General features: G+C 40.7%; 2 non-coding genes across 2 annotated transcripts; both read left to right on the top strand.

Annotated features, from left to right (window-relative positions):
- The first annotated feature begins 2,688 nt into the window (after window positions 1-2,688).
- Trnak-cuu lies at window positions 2,689-2,761 on the top strand. The gene has a single exon. It is a non-coding gene; the product is annotated as a tRNA-Lys (tRNA).
- Window positions 2,762-10,575: 7,814 nt separating this feature from the next.
- Window positions 10,576-10,738, top strand: LOC114701712. Its single transcript, XR_003735867.1, has one exon. It is a non-coding gene; the product is annotated as a U1 spliceosomal RNA (small nuclear RNA).
- Window positions 10,739-24,780: the final 14,042 nt, after the last annotated feature.

Genomic DNA, 24,780 nt, shown 5'->3' on the forward strand with positions numbered 1-24,780 from the left:
GGGTCAGAGAATTGTTTCTAAGACTAGTGGGAGACACAGAATTTAAATCACATTGGAAAGATGACATTTTGTTCTCTGTGCAACCGGAGCTTTAGAGAAATTGCAGACTCCCCATGCAATTTTATAGCAACATGAAGGGTAGGATAATTTGAGAGAGACCCACTACTCAGAGATTGCCTCTGAGCGGCGATGTGCTTTTTACTTTAAGAATAATTTGAAAAATAGAGAGACATATAAAAAAGAAAACTATACAAAGAAAGACAGAACCACTCAGATGGTCCTCTGGTGGTTTTGAAAGAGTGAGAGTAATATACAGTACAGTCATCAAAACGAAAGCTCAATGTTTCTTCCTAGACTCTGTTCTTACAGGTGAATGCTCTTGCCACCTCCCATATGCCCTTCTTCCAGCAAAGGACTTGTTTCTGTTTCATCGAGTGCCCAGGGAGGAGCTGTGCCACACATACACTCATGGAATGCATGTCTGCTCCTTGCCACACCAGCTGCTCCAACTCTACCGCACTCACTTACTTCTCTCGGATGGATGCATATCAACAAGGGTTTATTAAAAACACTGTATTTCTAAAGAGGGCCAGCTTCGTGCTTTCAGTGACTAAAGACAGGATTTTGTTTTGTTGTTTGTCGGAGGAAGTACTTAGATTGTGTTGTAATAACTTCCTCGAGAGAAGTGGCTGCTCCCTAGCAAGGAGAGGCAGTAACTCCAGGGGAGGGGGACTGAGGGACAAGGGACACAGTTCTTCTGGAAGGTAACCTGACTCCTTCAGACCAGCGAAGGAGTTGGTGAAGTTGGTTTTCCTAGTCTTGGGAGGGAACCAGGTCTCTCTGGGCCAGGAAAGAAAGGATTGGAGAGACACTGAAGGGCTACCGACTGGCCACAGGCATTCTTTTCAGCTCTCCACAGTTCACTGGAATCCACCAGGAATTAGACTGCTGGTGGTGATCCGCACTCCCTGACAAATGAATCTCCCCATTTCCCACATGCTTGTTCTTGACTCCTGTGAAAAGATGGAGCTTTATTGAATTCAACTGTGGTCTGGGTATCGTTCACTGTCAATTTCCTGGCACCAGCTTCTCTAGCTGGAATTACACGGTGTTGCTTGAGAGCAGGAGGAGCACTCAGATCTATCGAAGGAGGAAGAGGCCTCTGTCCTTCATGAAACAGAAGACTCAACCTTCGAAGGCCTTACTGTGGTCGGAGAGCATGGAGTTGAGAAAATCACTAGGGCTGGTGAGATTAGTTTAATTAGTTTGATAGTAGATTCTGAATCAGAAGAAGAAAGAAATGTAAAGACGACTAAGAAAAAGGAGACCTTCCATGGACTTAAAGAACTTGCCTTTAGCTACTTGGTTTGGGACTCTAAAGAGAAAAAACTGGTCAAGTGCCAGCAGGGAGGAGCCACCGCCATGACTGGTCAGGGGATCAGGACGCCCTGCCTAACCTTGTACTTGGCTTCTCCATCAGAATTCCTAGAGGCAGGCAGTGATGGTCCCAGAAGCCGTTCACGTACAACCCCCAGTGTCCCGTCACAAGTTACTCCACTTATAATGAACATGAAGAAAGGGAGATACAAGACCCCGCAAACAGAAGAGCTCACAGCCAAGGAAGCGGACTTGATTAGTGAAACCGAGGAGAACTTCAGAAGAAGTGTGATCGGTACTATCAGGAAGATGCAAAGGGAGGTGGAAAACATCAAGAAACTTTACTTTTTCGATGTCTTAAATATGAAGAGCTCCATGGATGATCTGAATTCCTTAGCATGCATGATTGAAGCAAGAGTGAATGAGCAGGAAGATGCAGTGGAGGGGCTGACTAAGGAGACCATGGAGTTGGCCAAGGAGATCGTGGATAAAGAAAGGTTGAGAGAGAGAGAGGATAGACTTCGGAGCTCCAACCTCCGAGTGATAGGAATCCCAGAGAAAGAAAACCGAGAGAATGGCGCAGAGGACATAATTAAGGAAATAATGGAAGAAAACTTTGCCGAGCTAGAAGACCAGGGTCTCGAGATTGTCTGCGCTCATCGAATCCCTAATGCGGTGGATGAGCACAGACTCACACCTAGACACATCTTGGTGAAGTTTTGGAGTGCTGGTGATAAACATAAAATCCTCAAAGCTTCTAGAGCAAAAAAAGAAATAACCTACAGAGGGTCAAAAATCAGACTGACAGCCGACTTATCACCTGGCACGATAGATGCGAGAAGTCAGTGGTCCGGGATCATTAAAATTCTGCAAGAAGAAGGCTTTCAACCGAGAATCCTTTATCCTGCCAAGCTGGCATTTGATTTTAAGGGTAAAACCAAGATATTTTTTGATATTGAAGAATTTAAGAAGTTTATTTCTAATATCCCCTTTCTGAAAGAACTGTTGAACAATATAGTTTAGCAATCTGGAGTACTTTCTGTCCACCAGAATACATCCAAAAACCAAGTAAAGTTGGGTGCTGGACCATCACATCTCCGTCCAAAAGGACAGACAGCTGGCTTTTTTTTTTCCCCGGGACAGGAGAAAGCAATTCACTATCTGAATGTTGGTTGAGTTAACGTATGTAGCATTTTAAAATGGCTATCCACCCTGGTGAGGAGGCATTTTCTGAGTGTAAACACACATGGGGAAAAGAACTGGAGGCCACGGTGGGGTGGGAAATGACAGATAGGTTAGACTAGAGTAACAGCCCGGCTAGCTCAGTCGGTAGAGCATGGGACTCTTAATCCCAGGGTCGTGGGTTCGTGCCCCACGTTGGGCGCCAACACGGGTCAGAGTTTCTTCTCAAAAGATATACTACCTGCTCCACGATTCGGGTGATACGAATTTAGCATCTTGCCAGAACGCATTGAAGGAACTCAGTTGAAAGACTTGTGCACCCCTACAGGCAATATAATGAGAAACATTTGATTCCTTTCACTAAATGGGGGAGAATTATGCACAAAGTGGCACTTGACCGTCACCTCAACCTCATTTTCTCTATCTAGCCTCACTCCCTGAGGAAAGCCCTGTGGCTGGCTGAGATACTTCTGTTCACATCTTTGGATTTCAACTAGATAAAGTCATTTTCTCCCTGTTTTTGTATATTTTCCCCCCAAGAGCAGAAGTTGGAGCAACCTACTTCTTCAAGGTCATATAATGAGAACCACACGGTTAGGCCCAATCCAGCTAGGAATTCTAAACACTTGGGACAATTACAGTCAACTTAGCCTGGTCACTTCTTTGGAGCATAGGCTAGTTGAAAGCTCTGTTTTTAGTCCGAATAGCATTCCTTGAGGAGGTTAAAGCCTGGGATTCTCATTGAAACACACATCTGTTTCTGGGCTGGCCAAATCCAAAAGTGGAATCCCAATTACAGTTTTCATGGGTGATAGAATTTCTACTGTATTACAATTTAACCACCTGGGTGCCTCCCCTCTCCCTTTTCTTTTAGGGATGAAATAAGCCGATCAAATGTTCATTCAGCTATTAAATTGCATTTCCATCCTGTAACATTTCATTTCCCTTTTCTCTGGTGAGATGTACTGAGTTGATGGATAACTTCCAGTGTCTTTTTCATAGCAACTGTGCAGTTTTAGCTTTCAAGAGTTCTCCAAGTGCTGGTGGAGGACGTTTTAGTGTTGTAAGGTTTTCGAATAACAAAGAATAAAACAAAACTCCTTTAGGTAACTAGTTGGTTTTGATTTAGCAGCAAACTTCTGGGATAACAATGAAGCGAGATAGCAAATGAATGGAAAGAAACTGGATTTTTTCTTTTTCAAGTTGATTTGGAACTCGAAGAGGATCGAATACATTAAAATGATCCTGGGGCAAACAAGTTGTGATGTGATTAGCTCTATCTAGGAAAGGAAAATTATCATTCTGGCCACAAGGGGGCGGGCACATTGTTCCAGGAAGATAAAAAGGAAGATAACACTGTGCAAGGAGAAATCAATCATTCTGTGAAAGCCATACCCTTTCCAGTTGTGAATATCCATGTATAAGGAGCACTATTTTTGCTGTGGCAGTTATTTCTATTGATAACTAGATGTGTAGCATGTGCCTTCAAATGGTCTAGGTTCATCCACATGGGAAGCATCAAATAAGGCAGATGTCAACAGCCATTCAAAGACAGATTTCACTTATGACCTCATTTGTGATCTAGATGTATGTTCAGTTAGTTATTTGACTAGATAACAAACAATATAAGCTTTAATAGGAAACCACTCTAAACTGATATTTTTAGGAAGTGAAATCAATTTCATCTACATTTGTGAAATTTTGAGTTTTGGGGGATGATTCAAGCAACTTGTCCTCTTCTAGCAATCCTTCGTTCCTTTTCAGTTATTTACATGTACTCACACTGCTCCTCTGTGAGGTATGGCTTGTTACAGATGTTGCGAACAGCAAAGGGAGGTAGGAACCCATCTCTTGTTAGTTACTGTTAGGGTCAAATCCCAAGAGGGATTTTGTACATGGAGTACAGAGGATTTCTTTCTTGGACTGGATAGAAGGGGCCTCTCTCACTACCTCTACTGAGGATTTCCATATATGAGATCCACACTGCCCAATGTGAAGAGTGCTCTGGTTGGAGAAATGTGGGGAATGGGAGGGTATAGTGCCCAGAGACTGCCCAGAGACTGGCTCAGTCAGACAAACGTTGGTTCAAATCCTGTTTTTTTCCACTCACCACTTGTGTCACTTTGGGTGACATTATACAAAACTACCAGCCTCAGTTGCCTCATCTGTTCAATGGGAAATGCACTTCTTGACTGGGCTATTGTAATGATTAAATTTCATAATAGGCATTAACAGAATCCTGTGCCTAGTGGCATAGGCCTATAATCTTAGATTTTTTTTTTTTTTTTTTTTTTTTTTTTTGATTCAAAGCCAACCTGGGCAAGTTAGTAAGAGTCTACACCAAAATAAAAAGCAAAGCCAATCAAACAAAAACAAACCAAACCAAGCTATCTCAAAACCGAACCTGGAGATATAGCTCACTGGGTGAACACTCACCTAGAATAAACAAACCTTAAGTTCAGTCCCTAGTACCAGCAGCCATAGAGGCTTGCTTCCTGTCACTCCTGATAGCATTGCTATTGTTTCCCGGACTATTTTCCTCTCCAGCTCCTTTTTCTCTTCTTACTCTTCCTTTTTTTCAGACACAATCACACCATATAGACCTGGCTGGTCACAAAAGTCACTGTGCAGGCCTCAAACTTGAGACTCTCCTGCTCAGTCTCCTGAAAGCTGGGGTTACAAGTGCACCACCACACCAAGCTTTGTTTTGTTCCCTCAGTACACAAACATTTGTCAGGGAATTAACTCATGTCACTGTCTCAAAGACCGTATTTTCTGTACGTTAGGTCTGTGAAAGATCCATCACCTATTATCAAGACCATTAATGTTAGTTTCTGAATTGGCTAGAACAATCAATAGCATTAGAAGGGCAGGGACTGTCAGCTACTGATCAAATCTGGGAGCTTCAGATGGCCACCAAGACCTTAAGACTATTTGGGATCTTATGGCTAGGCCAGAGCGATTAGTGGCAGCAGGTAGTCATAAATACTGCATTGAAATAGACTTTCTGTGTCAAGTCCATTTTGCTTAATTTTATGTGATCATGCATTGTGCCACATCAGCAATCCTGGGAGTGTGTCCAGAGACCTTGTACCGGGGAATACGTTTCCACAGAGCTGGAAAATCTTCTGAATCTGCTGCTGTCTTTAGTGGGCTGATTATGGGTGACCTTGTTGGGCTTTGGCTTGTGTCTCACTCCTTTCAGTGGGTAAATGAGCTTTATTAAGTTCAAGCCACAATGCTTGGAATCCCCCAACCCTGATTCCCTTCCTTAGGTTGCCTGTCACCAGGACACACACACACACACACACACACACACACACACACACACACCAAACAAACCCACAAAAAACCAAAACCCAAATAACAACAACAATAACAACAACAACAAAAACCACCAAAATTTTTAACTCAGTATCGTCAGGAGATAGTACATGAAAAAATCTTCCCTTTTAGAAAGATTGGGTACAATTTTTAGAGCTATGAGGAAGAAAGGGCCCTGCATCCTCTTCTGTCACTCTCAAATACTCGAAGCCTTAAACATATGCATACACACTCCAAATCTGTGACCAAGCACAACATAAAAGATAGCTGTAGAATTTAGTGTTACAAAAAACGTTCACAAGCACTTCTTAGGTCTTCTAACAGCACTTCTTTGCTCCAAAGGGTGTTCACGAATCTGTTCCACATGTTTGCAGTCTTATCAGTCATGTGTGAAGGGTGCACATCCATGGAATATGGCAGCTTGGTTCTGATTATTTGGAGTTTGTTTTCACAAACCGGATGCTTCCAAAAGTAAATAAAGACATTAAAAGATTTATAAAGAGTCTGTCACATATTCTAAAGTGCAAAGTGTAAATGAAGTTTTATAGGCATATGGATTTCATTTCTGTGATAATATGCATGGATTTAAAAATTAAAAGGAAATGTGCTGGCTACAATGTGTTTTTAGTTCTCATTTAGTTGTTGGAAATAATCAAAGGTGCCTAACATATTCAACACAGAGGAGACTCTTCCCCCCATCCATGATGTCATTGGAATCACCAGATAATGATTAATATTGCCTGATAGTGGTATTTTCCTAAAAGATGCAACACAGTGGTGGTGCTTGCATTTTGAGTTTTTTGTTTGTTTGTTTAGTTTTTTTTTTTTTTTTTTTTTTTTTTTTTTTTTTTACAAGGCTACAGGGTTTCTCTGTGTAACAGCCCTGGCTGTCCTGGAACTTCCTTTGCAGACCAGGCTTGCCTAGAATTTAAAGAAATCTGTCTGCCTCCTGAATGTTGGAATTAGAGGCACGTGCCACCTTGCTTGGCTTTGAGTTTCTATTTTCAAGTGAATCCCGTGGTTTCTGGCCAGACTCATCACTTCCCATGTAAAAGTTCAGGTTGCTCTGTGCAGCACACTGCTGCTCTCTTCCTCTGGACTAACAGCAGCATGGTTAGGGAAACTGTTGAGGATTCAGCACGATATTTACATGAAGACAGAAGGGGACTAGCAGAGAAAAATAGTGATAGATTCTCCTGGCTGTGTGGGGTAGATTCTGTCAAGATTGTAAAATAACAATGGCATCGGAGTCACGCTTAGAACCCATCAAAGCTCTAGCAGTTCAGTCAAGAATGCAGCTAAGATTTTGTTTTAACTGTTGTGATAACACAGCTTTAGGGAATTGTTCATGTTACACTGGCTCAGCCTCAGAAAAAACTTTGGCTGCAGGAATTTAATTTTGTTTGGTTCAACAGAAGCAAATTCATGAAGTGGGCTTTTAGTTTTCAAAATTTGTTTTGGAGCAGGTTTTACTATCAGCTGTGATATTATTGATGACTGTAATGTGTTGCAGTATATTTGATCACACTGTGAAGATGTATCTCTGCCAAGGCACCTTCTGATTGGTTTAATAAAGAGCTGAATGGCTAATAGCTAGGCAGGAGAAAATAGGTGGGACTTCTGAAGAGAAAGAAAATCAGGAGTTGGAGGGGGGAGAATCTGAGAGGTGGGGTATTTGCCAGGGAGACATTGAGAAGAGGTAATAGGCTACATGGCAGAATGTAGATTAATATAAACCAATTAATTTAAGTTATAAGAGCTAGTTGGGAACAAGCCTAAGCTAAGACCAAGCTTTCATAACTAATAAGAAGTCTTTGTGTTGTTATTTGGAGCTGGTGGTACAAAGAAAGTCCCATTACAGTAATATGGCCTAGGAATAGGTTTCTTTTGAAAGTTTAATATACATGAAAATAATAAATGGTCTATACACTTCCATTTGTTTTCATCAGTGTAGATAAGACTCATGATTTCTTTACTTAAAAATAAAATTTCCAGCCAGGCAGTGTGGTACACACCTTTAATCCAAGCACTTGGGAGGCAGAGGCAGATGGATCTCTGTGAGTTGTCTACAAAGTGAATTTCAGGACAGTCAGAGCTGTTACATAGAAAATGTCGGGGGGAGAGAGAGAAGAGACTGGCTTTCTTATAGTTCTTCCACAACAATGTGCTCACAAATCTTAATAATCTGTTCTTCTGACTGCAGTATAATAGACAGAACATGTATAATAAAAAGAAAAAAAAAAAACTCCTAATAAATGATGCAAAAAAAATAAAAAAAAAAAAAAAAAAAAAAAAAAAAAATTCCCATACCTTCATGCACTGAAGTAAGTAATAGAACTTATAAAATAAGTGACAGGTATTTAATGCCCTTTAGATATGGAATTGGGGTTACTTCTGGATTATTTTCAAGTTAGATATTAGATGGAAAGGGTAAATAAATGTCTTCTGCCTACTTGTGTCGATTCTGGATCATGGTAGGTAGGAAAAACTTTGACATTTTCTTTTGATATGTAGATATAGAAGGAAAACTGGAAATTAAGTTACCGTCTTAATGTTTACTATTGCTGTGAAGAGAAACCATGACCACAGCAATTCTTATGAAGAAAACTGGCTTGCTTACAGTTTCAGAGGTTTAGTCCATCATGGCAGGGAGAATGGCAGCATGCAGGCAGACATCATGCTAGAGAAATAGCCGAGTGTCCTGCATCTTGCAGGCAACAGGAAATCAATAGATTCACTGGTCAGTACCCTTAGTATATGAAACCTCAAAGCCTACCCCTACAGTGACACATTTCCTCCAAAAAGGCCATAGCCACTCCAACAAAGCCACACTTCCTAATAGTGCCACTCCCTATGAGATTATGGGATTATGGGATTATGAGGGCCAATTACATTCAAACTACTACATTCTACTTCCTGGCCTCCATAAGCTTGTAACAATATCATAATGCAAACTGCATGTAGTTGAACTTCACAGTCTCAACAATGTTTAAAAGACCAAAGTTCAAAGTCTCTTCTGAGATTAATATAGTCTTTTAATTGTAATCCCCCTGTAAAAATCAAAATAAAAAAGCAGATCATATACTTCCAACATATAATGGCATAGGATATACATTACCATTCCAAAATGCAGGAAAGGCAATATAGCAAGGAAATACTGGACCAAAACAAGACCGAAAAACAGCTGGGCAAACTCCAAACTCTACGTCTCCACATCTGATATCAAAATGCTCTTCAGATTTCCAATTCCATTCAGATTTATTTACTGCAACACACTTCTTTCTTTTGGACCCATTCCCCCCTCCCCGTCAGCAGCCTTCCCTGGCAGGTATCTCCTAACTCTGGCATCTCTAACATCTTGGGTAATTACAAAATTCCAAACATCCAATATCTGAGATCCACTCACAGCCTTCTGGATTCCTCCAAAAGGCTTGAGTCACCTCTCTCTCTCCCCTCCTCTTTTTTTTTTTCTTCTCTTTTTTTTTTTTTTTTCTCTGTTTATGTATAGTATGCACTGAACTATCTCCCTACCCCCTGGAAGAATTTGAAAACAGTACCTCATACTGCAAATTTCTAACAAGGCTGTGTCTTGCAGTTGAAGTAGTCCAACAGTAGCAGTCTCTCATTGTGGAGGCTGACAACTCAGTTCTTGTTCAGTCCACAAGGATGGGTGCCTCAGTAGTCCCAATCTGGTGTGAAAAACTCAGACTGTTCCTGGAGAGATGTTTGTCCTTAATCTATTACAGGATCCTGGAAACTCTGTTATCACTGAAGGAATCAGCATATCATATAGTCAGTATCAGCAGCAGCAGCATAAATTAACTCAGTGATGAGAAGGAAGGTGAAGCAGACAAAAAGTTCTTCCTTCTGAAGTCCCCCCTTTATTTGGGCCACCGGAAGGTGCCACCCACAGTAGGGGTGGGTCCTCTCACATCCATCAAGGCTATCAGGACCATTCTTTATGTGAGGTTCCCTTCTCAGGTGACTAATTCGTGACAAGTTGACATTAACATCAACCATAATACAGGCTGCATTTGTATATTCCTAGATTCTAGGATTTAAGGAACCTTAAGGACAGCTCTGAATTTCTTATTACCTTGTTTCCTAGTGTGAGATCCCCCCTTTGTCTATACTTTGAAAATTTCAGATAAAGTTTATATTCATTAAATAAGAGAAAAAGCTCAATTCTACTAAAAATACTAGGGAAGAATAAAGAATAAAAAACCAAATAGAATCATTGAAGTGTAAGATATTAAAAAACATGGGACTCTGGAATTAGAGATAAAGATTAAAAAAATCAAAAGCTCAAGAAAAAGGAGAAGGAAGAGGAGAAGGAAAAAGAGGAGGAGGAGGAAGAAGAGGAGTAGTAGTAGTAGGAGTAGTGGAGTGTGGTGGCACATATTTGCATTCCTGGCATCCAGAACAGTGAAGGAGAGGGATCTTCAGTTTGAGTACAGCTTGGGCTACACAGAGACAACGTTTTTCAAAAGGAAAAAAAAACAGGACATAAAAATAGCAGGATAATAAGAATAGAGAAGACTACAGAGAGGCACACTTTAAAGAACATAGAAAAATGACTTTATTAATAGAGTTTTCTTCTGTGAGATAGGACATTATCTAGAGGGATAAATTATTATTTTTTTAAGAAAACCTTCAGGAGCAGAAGAGATAAACGGATAAAAATCCACCAGCATACTTACCTGGCAGGGGAGATACCATGATCACGAAGGTGGTTTTCCCAGGGCGAGGCTTATCCATTGCACTCCCAGATGTGTTGACCCCTGTGATTTCCCCAAATGCGGGAAACTCGACCACATAATTTGTGGTAGTGGGGGACTGCGTTCGCAATCTCCCCTGAAAAAAAGAAAAGAAAAGAAAAAAAAATCCACCAGCAGCAACAATATTTAAATAAATACTAGAATTTGAATTTTCAAAGGGAGTTTTCAAGTTTTTGTTAGTTTGTTTTTGTTTTATGAGACAGAATTTCTATGTGTGTATTCCTGACTGTCCTGGAACTTGCTTTATAGACCAGGCTGGCCTGGAACTCACAAAGATCCACCTACTCTGCCTTCTGAGTGCTGGGATTAAAGGCGTGCATCACCACTGCCTGGCAAGTTTTCAAGTTTTTAAAGAAAACATACTGTTGGACTTTAAAAGAGAAAAACAGAAACAAATATTTTAGTTTTTTTGCTATTCAAACAATTTTAGTATGAGCATGGCCTTGGGACAATAGCATCTTGAAGAAGCACAAGAGCAGAAAAGCAATGACGTGTCAAATACAATTTAAAGGAAGAAAATAACATGATGCTTAATGTTGAGAAGACAGAGAGACAAGAAGATAACAGCAGGAACAAGATTTGAGTTTAAAAAGTTGAAAGAACTCTAAGCCACTGGTTTTCAGATATGTTTAGTTGAAGACTCATTTTCAGGATCTCTCCAGTACTTCTCTACCCTCCCTGCTTCTCCTCCCTCCCTCCACACCTCCCTTTCCTATCCAACCTCCCCCCCACCCAAGACCTTAAGACTGTATAGCGCATGCGTGTGCAGTGTCCTCGGTTTTGAAGCAGCAGTAGATTGAACCCAGGTCCTCTGCAAGAGCAGCCAGTGCTCTTAACTGCTGACTCATCTCTCCAGCCCAGTTTGGGGTTTTGATGCATTCAGATTTCTGGAGTTGTGATTGTCAGGGCTATAGTTTTGAGTCACTATGCTCTGTCCCTACTTTCCTCTTTTATTTTTTTCTTATGTTTTTAGATCTTTCAATTTTTTAGAAAAGTTCTAACTCTAATTTTAAAGTCTCATATATTTTTTAAAAATATCTTATGCTTAAATGTTTGAAATTTGGCCTTTTATTCTTTAATTCTTCCTATACCATTTTGAGTAGAAGTTGAATTTTTTTTCTCTTATTTAATGAATATGACCTTTTGGTTGCTCAACTGGTAAAGCTTATGCAACTATTTCCAAACCAAAACCAAACAAGCAAACAATAACAAGAATCAAAACCAAAACCAAAAAACAAGCAAACACATCCAACAACAACCTGCCTCTCAAATTTGAAACATTCTCCCAGTCACTTCAGGCTAAGGATGCTGAACCCGTGTTTTAAGATTTTACAAGGTCCAGAAAGAAGTTTTTCAAACTTTGGAGTGTACCATTTATAGTATCAAGAAAATAGATCTGAAATAGACATTTTGTATCTCATCAGGAAGATTTAAATCTCCAAATTGATTTCATTTACTACCACATGCATGTGTGGGTTGAATTGTGTCATCCAGAAGGATATGTTGAAATTTTAATTTTTTGTTCCCTGTGGATGTGAGGTCCCTTGTATTTTCATTTCATATATGTATATATGTAGTATATAGATAGTATATATGAAATATATAATATCTAATACATATATTAATACATACCTATAATGTCTAAGTTTTACGTATGAGAGACAATGTGATATTTGCTTTTCTAAGTCTGCTTTATGTCACTTAATGTGGCAATTTCTAGCTATACTTATTTTCCTGTGGATGACATAGTTTCATTCTTCCTTGTGAAAAAATGAAAGTCCATTTTACTTATGTACTACATTTTCTTTATACATTCATCTATTGATGAGTGTTTAGGTTAGTTCCCTATCATGGATACTGTGAATAGCATAGAAATTATCATGAATGGGTAAGTATGTCTGCAGTGTGCTGATTCAGATCCTGTAGGGTATGAACACAGGAGTGATCTGGATCTTATGGTAGCTCTACTTTTCTTTCCTTCTTTCTTTCTTTCTTTCTCTTTTTTTTCCCCGAGGCAGGGTTTCTCTGTGTAGTTTTTGTTCCTGTCCAGAATCTCACTCTGTAGATCAGGCTGGCCTCAAACTCACAGAGATCTGTCTGGCTCTGCCTCGTGAGTGCTGGGATTAAAGACATGTGCCACCGCTGCCCAGCCTACTTTTCTTTTTGTTTGTTTTGTTTTTCATAGACAGGGTTTCTCTGTGTAGCCCTGGCTGTCCCGGAACTCGATGTGTAAATCAGGCTGTCCTCGAACTCACAGAAATTTACCTGCCTCTGCCTCCTGAGTACTTGGATTAAAGGCATGCACCATCACTGCTCAGCTCTAACTTGAATCTCTAAGGAACCTCCATACTGATTTCTGCAGTGAGCATACTAGTTCATATTCCTGCCAGCAGTGGATAAACCTTCCCTCCCATCTTCATTAAAATTTCTTATTGGGATGAAATGGCAATTCCATGTAGTTTCGATTTGTGTTTTCTTAATGGCTAAGGGTGGCTGATGTCTACTGCTCATTTGCTCTTTGTCTTTAGAGAAGTATCTTTTCATTTCATTTCCCTATTTATTGGTTAGATTATTTTTAATTCTTGGTGATTAATTTTTTTGAGTTCTTAACATAGTCTAGATATTAATCTCTATGAGATGAATAGTTTTCACAGACTTTTCTCCCATTCTCCATGCTTTCTTAATTTTGATGATTACTTGCTTTGCTACATTAGAAGCTTTATAAGTTTCATCCAGTCCCATTTGTCAGTTGTGAATATTTCTAGAGCTACTGGGGTCCTTTCCAGATTCTTGTTTTGAACCTAGGCTTGTCTCTTGAAGTGTGTTTCTTATGCTTTTCTCTAGCAGTTTCAGAGTTTCAGGGTTTACTGATATTAAGGGTTTGGATTAATTTTGAATGGACATCTGTATAGGGTGAGAAATAGGAATCTAGCTTAATAATTTTACACAGAGATGTAGAATTTCTCAGTAACATTTATTGAAGAGGAAATCTTTGCCTCAGTGTATGTTACTAACACCTTTGTAAAAAGACATCTGCTGGGTGGTGGTGGTGCACACCTTTAATCCCAGCACTCAGGAGGCAGAGACAGGTGGATCTCTGTGAGTTCCAGTCCAGCCAGAGCTGATACACAGAGAAATCCTGTCTCAAAAGACAAAACAAACCAAGTCAGATGTCTGCAGCTGGGTGGGCTTGTTTTGGGTCCTCTGTTCTACTTCATTGGTCTATATGCTCTGTTTTGTGTGCCAGGGGCACTTTATTACTTAGTTCAGAAGTATCATTTGAAACCACAGATTGTGACATCTCTTTTGCTCAATTTATTTATTTGTGAACTTACTATTTTAGCTGTTTGTTATAAAGGCATTTTGTGCTTCTACATGGATTTCAGCCATTCTTTTTTTGAAGAATGCCATTGGAATTTCGATGGGGATGGGATCGAATCCGTAGCTCCCTTTGGTAATACAGCCATATCTACAGTGTTGATCCTGCTGTTCACAAGCATGGAGAGCTCTACTTCTGCTGTCATTTCCGACTTCTTCAGTGCTTTAAGTCATCTTTGCTTGTTGATGATCTCCATGGTCTCACTTTGTCTTCCACTGAAGGTTTTGGCTCTTGACTGGTACTGGCTCTGTGTCTTTGATGTAGTCATTTTGCCATGCATTACATGACTGCTATGTATCCTTGTGATTCTCTCTTTAATGACATGATGCATTAATAAGTTTTGATTGCCAATTAACATTGCATTTCTGAAATAAACGCAAACTGTCTATCCTGCAGTATTTTCTTTGTGTGTAGCAGTTTGCTTTTCTTATATTTTATTATGGTCTCTTTGGAAATGGGATTGGCCTACGAATTTCTTCTTTTGTAATGACTTTTTCATATTTTAGTGTCAGGACCGTGCTAGCCTCATGAAATGATTTAGGAACTGTTCCTGGTTTTCTGGATTTGGAAGAGTTTGTGTAAAATTGGTTTTCTCTCTTCAGTCAGTGTCAAATTTCATCAGAGAAGCCACCTGGGTTTGTACTTTTTTTGAGGGAATTTTGTTTTTACAGCCTCACTTCATTTAAAAATTTCTTTGTTCTAAAACTCATCCGATTTCTAATTATCTGTTAGGCCTATCATTTGAATTAATTGCTTATAGTGTCCCCTCATCTGCTAGTGCTCCCGAGGGCTGTGGTGGCCTCCTCTCATTGCTGAGTTCAGTAATTTGTGTTTTGCAGTCTGCTTTTCTTCCTTTCCAAGCTCAATTTTTAGCTTTCTAGATTTTTCTGTTATATGTTAGCTTTCTGTTTCATCAATTTCTATCAGCTTCTTCATCCTTTCTTTGGGTTTAGCCATTGCCATTTTCTTATTTTGTTCTTTTCTGAAGTGCGTCACTTCAAGCTAGGAATTTTCTTCTAATTATGACTTTCCTTGAATTTTACGGGTATTGATATATCATATTTTTGTAACTACTTAACTCTGTATATTTTCTGATTTCTACTCTCCTTTTACTGGAGCATTCAGAGTCTGAACATTCAGACTTTGCAGACAGGAGGGGCATTTATCAGTCATCATTTTTCCGTTCATTTATTGTTTTAATTTTCTGTGGCTGGCAAATGTAACATCTCTTATTTAAAATGTGTAAAATCCATCACAACTCTTTGTAGGCCCCGGGCTTGTTTTATTTGAGTTTTTCCTTTAGAGATGAGATTTTCCGTGCTGCTCAGGCTGATCTTAAGCAATCCTTCTGTCTCAGCCTCCTGATTATATTTATATCCACGTTTCTAACTTTTCACATGAACTGAAAAAGAATATATACCCCGTAATTGTCAATGTGTGTTAAAATAAATGTTTTCATTGTCTCACTTGTATCCTTACTGATTTTTTTCTTGTCTGTTCTGTTTAACAGCACGGTGACAGGCCTAGCTGTGGCATTCTTTGTATGTTGCTCTTCTCACAATCCTTCATAAATCTGAATATTATATCTCTAAGTATTGCAAGTGTTGTGCTTCCCACAGTTTCTGGCTCCTCTGCTTTGTAGATTCCAGTTGTATTATATGTTACACATTTCTGCTGTGTCCCATATGTCTCTATTTTCAGCCCCTCCCACACCATGCCTTAGTTTGGTTAATTTCCACTGATGTTACTTTTAGATGATCAATTCTAATCTGCCCTAGAGCCCATCTGTTTAGCTTGTACCTTCAGTGTTTGTCTTTCTTTTCCTTCTTTCTTTTCTTTTCTTTCCTTCTTTCCTCTTTCCTTCTTTCCTTCCTTCCTTCCTTCCTTCCTTCCTTCCTTCCTTCCTTCCTTCCTTCCTTCCTTTTTGGTACAGAAACTGCCTATAGTTTTAACTATCTGCTGAAATCCTCCTCTATGTCTTAGACACATTTTTTCACACTTATTTTAATCTTTTCCAAACTCTGTTGTCTGTGTTTCCTGTTGGACTGTTCTTCAAGCTTATGTGTTGTCATTTTGTTGTATCTTCTAGAATGCCTGGTAATTTTTATTAGGTATTGGACTTTATATATAATAAATTCCAGAGGGATTGGAGGCTCTGGGCAGATTTATTTTCTTGATAGGCTTTTTTTCTGTGTTTTAGGCAGACATTTTTGTTTATTTTTTTTTTTTTTGAGCCAGGTCCTCGTGACTCACCATCCTCTTGCCTCAGCTTAGTCTAAATAAGAACTCACTATCCTCTTGCCTCAGCTTCTGAAGTACTAGGACAGCAGGCTTATATTATCACATCTGCCTCTTTAGGCAGGCTTGGGGGAAGAGAGACCATACTAGTCCAGTGAAGATTGGTCACTGCTTTTGCCACAGTGTGTTCCATTCTGGCTTGACCTTTCTCCAAGTTCATAGCCTGCAATGCTCTGCCACTCAGCTGTAGATGTTTTTCAGGGTTCTCTTCTCTGGCAGATTTTGAATTTTGACTTTTCTTACCTTCACCCAGTTTGGTAAGGCTGCTCAAAGCTCACATGACACCTCAGATTTTGGCTCTCACTCTCCGCTCCCCTTTCCCAGCTGTGAGGCTCCAGGCTACTGCTTTGGAGTCCATAAATTTCTCAAGGAGAAAGTCATGGCTGCTGCTCAGTTGTTTGCTACATTCACAATTCTGTTATTTCTCACAATATTTTATGTGTTTTCCAACTTTTGTTTTTCCATAGGGTATTTTTGTTATCAGCTAGGCCAACATGGGCAGAATCACTTGTGAGCTGATTTTTTGAAAACAAAAATTATCTGTATTGCTCAGCTTGTTGGTCACAGTTCTGAGCCCCTGGATGGTTTTACTGAGATGTCATGAAGTGTAGACTCAGGATCTGAATCTGGACTTCCGAATCTAAGAGCTGCTCAAGATTTTACAGATCCTTGTAGCACGTGCCTCTGAAGACAGACACTTTACCTAGAGTAACAAAGAGAGTGATGGGGAAAGAGTGAGCAAGATGATGGCTGCCAAGCCAGCAGAGGCCAGCAAGCTTCTTCATCTTAGCTGGTGTTTGGTGCTCTTATCCTGCCTGAGCTCGGTTGAAGTCCTGTTTCCAGCGAGACAGTATTGATCACTCATTTCCCCTTGTTTATGAACACAATACGCGACCTGAATCTACATACACGACTGTGCTCACAACAGGTTGGAAGAGGCACAGAAGCAGGAGAGCTGTTCAGGCAATACTGATCTCTAGCAGTCAATGATGTGAAAACTGGGCAAAGACCTATACGACTGCCTTTGGGAAAGGTAAGCAGTGCACCTTAAGAAAATTGGCTCAGCCTAAGCAGAAATAAGCACTTTATTCATAACACCAGAAGGCACAAGCCAGAAAACTTTGTCAGAACAGCTTTTCTTCTGTAGAATGAGAGCCAACAGAAATTTTTTGTGGTGCTGGGAATGGACCCAGAGCCTGATGCGTGTGAAGCAAGTATTCTACCTCCCCTGAGTCAACATGTTTTAAATATGTACCCTGACTCTCTAATGTCCCTTTGAAGTTTGATCTAAGTTAGGCACTATCCAGAGATTGCCACCTCTGGAAGTATAGGTATCTTCATATTAGATATGGATACAGGAAGGCCCACTGTGGGCTCAAAAACAATCTATGCCCTCCCATCTGATGGTCAAGTGTTATTTTGATCTCCTTGAGTTGAATAACATACTCTTGGGAGAATCATTTGAACCTAATCTCTCAATAGGAAGAACACCTTTCTTTCCTTGTTGGACTGTTTGCTCTTAGCATGTGCATGTGCATTTGCTGGCTCTTTGACAAAGAGTGGGACAGGCTGTTACAATTTTTTAGTGTGTTGATGCATTTGTTGAACTTGTAATAGAAAAAAAGTTGGATCATCATGTTGCTACAATAAAAAATTCTATTTTTAAGCATATCATCTTGGTTGTCCAGATTCTTAAAACACAAGTCTCAAGTCATTCATGTAAATGGATATAGCAGAACAACATTACATTGTGAGTAGCAATAAGAGAAGAAGAGGAAAAAGAAAAAGAAACCACTGTGGAAACAGACCTGAACAACCCAAGTGAACAGGGGTGAACAGAAGCACTATATATATAGCTGACAAGTGTTCCAACAGCCCTGGAGAGCCTTGGAGAAAGGTGCTACCTAAACATAAGTATTTTCCCCACATTCATCACATCCTTTTGCTGATCTTGGTCACAAAATGTATAGTGTTTCAGATTACTATTCGACTAAATTATATTACAGGAGACTTCAAAACAGTGGCTCTTGGGAACTCAGAAGAGAATCCACTGGCACATTCCAAGACCTTCTTTTTCTATCATTTTTGGTACCTGATCATTCTGAGAGTGGGATTTCTGAATTTGTGTGTAGCTAGAGTTTTCCTGCCTGGCCCACAGTCAGGACAAATCTCTGTCACCCGCCAGTCCCACAGCCGCTCAGACCCAACCAAGTAAATAAACACAGAGACTTATTTTGCTTACAAACTATATGGCCATGGCAGGCTTCTTGCTAACTGTTCTTATATCTTAAATTAATCCATTTCCACAAATCTATACCTTGCTACGTGGCTCGTGGCTTACCGGTACTTTACACTTTCCTTGTCCTGGTGGCGGCTCCAGACAGTCTCCTTCTGCCTTCCTGTTCTTTTATTTCTCCTCTCTGTTAGTCCCGCCTATACCTCCTGCCTAGCCATGGCCAATCAGGTTTTATTTATTGACCAATCAGAGCAATTTGACATACAGACCATCCCCCAGCACAGCCAAGTGCAGAACCATCTCAGACACCTGCACTCAGGTTCGTGGTCCTAATCATCCTCTATGAGGACCTGCCAGGTAAATCCATGAGGAACCCAAGAACAGGCTCCCACAGGACATACAAAACATCCCACAGCATTTGTGGAAGAGGAACTTGAAGAATATGGACCAAATTCTTGTCAATCATTCTGAGTAGAGACTTGGAGTACTATTCTATTTCTCCCAGGGCAGACATTTGTAGTCCTGGTCTTGGATGCCACTCTGAAAGCTATCTGAAAGCTCGACTGTACTCCTCCAAAGTCATTTATAATGGTTGTGCAAACATTGCATTAGGAAGCTGGGAGTTTTGGATTTTACCTACATACGTGACCTCCCATCAGTTCTTCTGAACTCACTATGAAGTCTTTAGCACCTGGCAGTGAGTCCTGGGTAATAGACATTCAGTTCTATGTGCTGAATGAAGGTGTGTGTGTGTGTGTGTGTGTGTGTGTGTGTGTGTGTGTGTGTGTGAATAGGTTGCCTAGCAAATATAAATATGCCAAGTGAGAAAGATGTATGTGGAAAATAAGAGGGAATGGCTATCTGAGGGAATTTTTCCTCCACAGGACTGGCACCAACTTGACATCTTGACATATACATTTCTTAGGTCATCAGTACCACCAGGTCTGCAACATTGTCAAGCAGGGAAAGATTTGTTTTTCAGTCTTTGAAGAAATGGCTTCTAGTGTGGTGTGGAGGGATCTAGCTACCAGGAACCTGAGCAAAGTGTCTAGCAGCAGTTCTGGGTTGGTGTCTAGTTACCTAGAGAAACTCTAGAGCCTTTACCCTGTGATAGACAGTCTTTAAGAGGCCCCTTCCCCAGTGATTACCCTTTATGGGCTTTAAATACTTCTGTAACTCCTTCTGACATTGAGTAAATCTTATCTGTGCTACCAACATTACCGTGTGTGTGTGTGTGCGCGCGCGCGCATGTGTAGGTGTGCATGTGTATGTGTGTGCATATAGAGACCAGAGGTTGATGTTGGATGTCTTCCTTAATCACTCTCTCCTTTTCTATTATGTATGTATGTATGTATGCATGTATGTGTTTGTTTGTTTAGTGGTGATCGAGTCTCTTACTAATCTGGAGCTCACTGATTGGCTAGACTGTCTGGCCAGTGAAGCCCAGGGTTCTTTTTATCCTTGAACCCCTGAGAGCTTGGGTTAGAGACTTGTGTCACTGTACTTGGCTTTTGTGTGGGTGCTGGGGACCAAACTCAGGTCCCCAGGCTTGTGCAGCAGGCACTTTCTGGGCTGAGCCACCTTACTAGCCTCCAAAACCCTCTGATTTTTGAGGTTGGATCATAAAGGACACATGGCTCCTGTTTTTCTCCTGATGAGCCACATGTTCTGGGGCAAGCCAGCTTCTATGTCATGAAGATACTCAGCCTGTGGTAAAGAACTGACACTTGCTGATGGCCATGCCAAACCTCATTTTTATCTTTGTAAAATGTGAATACATCCATCATATTTCAGTTTGATGAAAATTAAATGATAGGATCCATGCCAAGTGTTGAATGTATTCTCCAATGGACAACTTTTCTTGGTTCTAGTATACCTTATGATATGTACATATTAAGATTAATCAAATTATCTTCAGGTGAACACATATATCTTTTAGAAATTTTACAATTTAAAAATCAATTACTTTGTAATAAGTATTGTTGGACACATGTTTGTCTGAGTCTTAGATTATTTCTTTAGGATGTGTTTACTAGAATGTGTTAGAGACTGCTAATATGAAGGTTATGAAATTTTAGATATGAATTTGTTCTTCTTATTTTTTCTTTTTTATTTTTTTTATTCATTTCACACACCAATGACAGATCCCCCTCTCATCCCTCCTCCCACTCCCCCCACCTCCTCCCCACCCCTCATCCCCTCCTCCAAAAGGGTAAGTTCTCCCATGGAGGGCAGCTAAGTTTGGTACATTCAGTTGAGGCAGGACCAACCCCCTCCCTGCTGCATCAAGGGTGAGCAGTGTCTGACCACAGGTAATGAGATCCAGAAACCTGGCTCATGTACTGGGGATAGATCCTTCTTATTTTTATCATATCAGATTCATCAAAAACTGAAGAGTGGGTGTACAAGGGACCATGCTATTGTGTATTTCTAATACCATTTCTAACAATTTCACACCATTTCTACCAAAAGGACTTGGGAGGAGAAAGATTTGGCTGTAAAAGCAAACTGATGTAACAGGCGTTTCTTCCTTGGTTAGCCTCTAGACTAATAGAGGAGGTGTTGTCTCCCCCTCTACCTTGTTTGAGACAGGGTATCTTGTCGTTATTCACTGTGTACACCGGGCTAGCTGGCTGGTGAAGATCCCCGCCCCCACTCTGCCATATCACTGTAGGAGTGATGGGATTATAGGCACATGCTACCTCCTCCAGCTTTATGTGGGCTCTGGAGATTTGAACTCTCCCCTTTGAGTCCTCATGTGTGACAAGTGCTTTACTCTCCAAGCTTTACTCCCCACCTCGGTATGTTTTGATATATGGTTAAAGGAATACTTTCTCTTAACTCACTCTTCTCTTCTTCAAGTTTTAGTTGTTATTACCAGTTTAATCTTCCTCATAGGAGAAAGAAAGATTAAAAAAATAACTGTGAAGAAAACGTAGATCATACAAGCCCCAGTTAAGCACAAGGTTGACTACTCTCGTGCCCTTCATTCATTCAAAATGATGCTTTCCTTCTCTGCTTCCTCCCACCTTCCTTTCCTCCATTTTCATCTATTTGTTCCCGGTTTATATTCCCAAGCTGGTATTTCTTCATCAACAACGTGGTCAGCTTTGGGATCACCACGAAAAGGCCTTTACAGTAAGGATTAACTGCTGAGAGAGCATCCAGCATGAATGAGGGTGCTACCATCCCATGAGCCAGAGCCACGTACTGAATAAAAAGGAAAAAGTGAGATGAGAATCACTTTTATCTTTCTCTGCTTCCTAACGAGGCTTCTGCAGTGAAGCCAGCCACCTTACATTTCTGCTGCCCTCATTCCCTCCCTGCTGTGGTATACTATACTCTCAAACTGTGAGCCAAAGTGAGCCCTTCCTCCATGACGTTGCTCTTGTTGTATTTTGTCAAAGCACTGAGGAAGTAAAATAGTATAGAAAATCAGTACTGAGAAGTAGGGCTGTTGCTATGATCATGGAGTTCGTAGGCCTTTGGAACTGGTTTGCAGGAAGAATTTGGAAGAGTTTGGTCCTGTGGGCTACTAAAACTCTAAAGTGCTGTAAGCAGAGCCTAATTGGGTGATTCTGGTAGAAGTATACAAAGCAGAATTGTAGCATGAATCTTAAAAGTTCTTATTAATAAAATCAAACCTGAGGCCAGTTATTGGGGTGAATGCTGGAAGATCAGAGAAGCAGAACATGCCACAGCTATCTCACCTCGCCAGTTCCTTAGCTGATCCTGTTTTCCCAGACTAGATGCCTCTGAGTCCTCATCCAGAATGAATTTCAGCTGAACTGCTGCTGGAAAGCTTGAAAGCTTAACCAGCCAAATGCTTCTAGTTTCTGGTCTTCACGCCTTATATATCCTTCTGTTTTCTGCCATCACTCCCTGGGATTAAAGGCTCACTTCTTGGGATTAAAGGAGTGTGTCACCATGCCTTCCAATGTGGCCTTGAACTCACAGAGATCTAGAGGGATTTCTATCTCTGGAATGCTAGGATTAAAGGTGTGAGTGCCACTATTTTCTAGCCTTTGTATCTAGTGGCTGTTCTGTCTCTGATCCCAGATAAGTTTATTAGGGTGCACAATATTTTGGGGAACACAATACCACCACACAGAATACTGATGGCTAAGTGGAGAGCTGGGGCTAGAGAGATGGCTCAGAGGTTAAGAGTGAGTACTGCTCTTACAGAGGACACAAGTTTGGGTTCTAGCACCCACACTGTGGTGCTCACAACTGCCTGTAACTTCAGTTCTAGGGAATCTGATATCTCTGACATGTACAGGTGCTGATACACACACACACACACACACACACACACACACACACACACACACACACAGAGAGAGAGAGAGAGAGAGAGAGAGAGAGAGAGAGAGAGAGAGAGAGAGAACGAACTTAAATGAGACTGAATTCGAAAGTAACAGACCAAGTTGTTTGGTGGCGGCAACTCCTAGTCAGCATAACATCCGGGCTATCTTATGGCTGCTACTTTCTAGTCTTATTCAGATTTACAATGAGAAAAAGTGGAAGGATGTGAAAAACTGTGCAGCTTGGTGAGAAAAGGAACCCAGACTCCTCTTAAAGTTATAGGCAGGTGCCGAGAAAGCAGCTGTAGTTATTGAAGAGATTGGTGCCGTTAAGGAGAAACCTCATACTCATCACTGGGATTATAAGAAAGGTGGTGTGAGAGCAAGATATCATCATTTATAGGATTCAAATTCATTTGATAGGAGAAGGTCTGAACCGAGGAAGCGATCACAGGGTCCTTGTTCTAGAACGGCTCTCTAGGGAAATGTTTACCAAGGTTCAGCTTGCAAAGACACAAGGCTAAATCTCAACCTGGAAGCAGAACTTGGCAGTATTGTCCACATGGTACTCGTTTTACAGGCATGAGAGGTACAAGAATGAGGGGTTTATGGAGTCTGGCACCAAGATTGCAGAAGGCCTCTTAAGCCAGCCATTGTGTATCAGGGTCTGAGTCCCTGAAAGAATGCCTCCAGAGGCTGTATCACATGCAGCTCTGAATATGAAACCCCAGTTGTGATGAAGACTACAGGGTGTTGGACATGTCAGGACAGGGGGATGTCTGTCTGTGAAAGCAGCAGGCACAGAATGGAATCAGTCCCACTGAGAGCTACAGGTGATTTCGGCAGTCGGAGGTGTAGAGATACCCAAGGCTGTCGAAGCCCCAGGTGACAGACACGGCTGGAGGGTTTGATGTTTTCTCTGGAGGACTTCAGTCTTCTTTGGCCTGACTTTTTTCTTGGGCTCCTATTCTTTTATTTTAGAATGAGATTCTTTATTCTGTGCCATTGTATATTGAAATGAACTTTTTTTTTTTTTTTTAATGTATGAGCTTTCACAAAGTTAAAAGATTGTCTTGAATCTCAAAGGAGAATTTGGATTATTTTGGGGGGGGAACATTTTTAGAACTGTTAAGAGTTTGGGGACATTTAAAGATGGAGTAAATGCATCTTCTATTATGAGATGGCCCTGAACCTTTAGCACCAGAGTTGGAAGGATAAGGTTTAAAAGTGTGTCAAGTTGGCAAGGGGTGGACTTGTGGCGATTAACAGTATTTGAAATCAGCTGGGAGATGCACCATTGTGGATGTCTATGAGAGTGTTTCCACAGAGGTTTAAATGAGGAGAGAAGAACTACACCAAATGTGAATACCTCATCCCATCTATTATGGTTTCTGGCTGAATAAAATGGGGAAAAGGAAGAAACCAGCTGAGTACTAGCTTTGATTCCTTTCTACTTCATGACTGTAGACCGATGTGACCAGCCACCGCATGCAGTGGCCATCAGGCTTTCTTGCCATGATGGACTATATCCTGCCTTAAACCATGAGCCAAAATCAATCCTTCTTTCCTTGAATTTATTTGCCAGGCATTTTGTCAGAGCCAAGAGAAAAGCAACTAACACACCTCTATTGACCTACAGGCTTCCTGTTGGATCTTTTCTACAGTTTCTATTTCTTATTCTGGAGTCTTTCCATCCACAACCTTCCCTTTTATAAACTGTTAGCATAGGAATAGGGAAGCACATATGGTACAACAGTCTTTAAGGACAGCTTGATGGTTCTAGGGATGCAGCCCCGTGGTAGAGCATTTGTTTAGCATGTGCAAAGCTCCAGGTTCAATCCTCAGTGCCGTAACAAAGCAAGACAAACACAATGTGACCAATTTCTATAAATGTATGCATCA

The sequence above is a fragment of the Peromyscus leucopus genome, chromosome 4 (assembly GCF_004664715.2).
Source record: "Peromyscus leucopus breed LL Stock chromosome 4, UCI_PerLeu_2.1, whole genome shotgun sequence".
NCBI lineage: Eukaryota > Metazoa > Chordata > Mammalia > Rodentia > Cricetidae > Peromyscus > Peromyscus leucopus.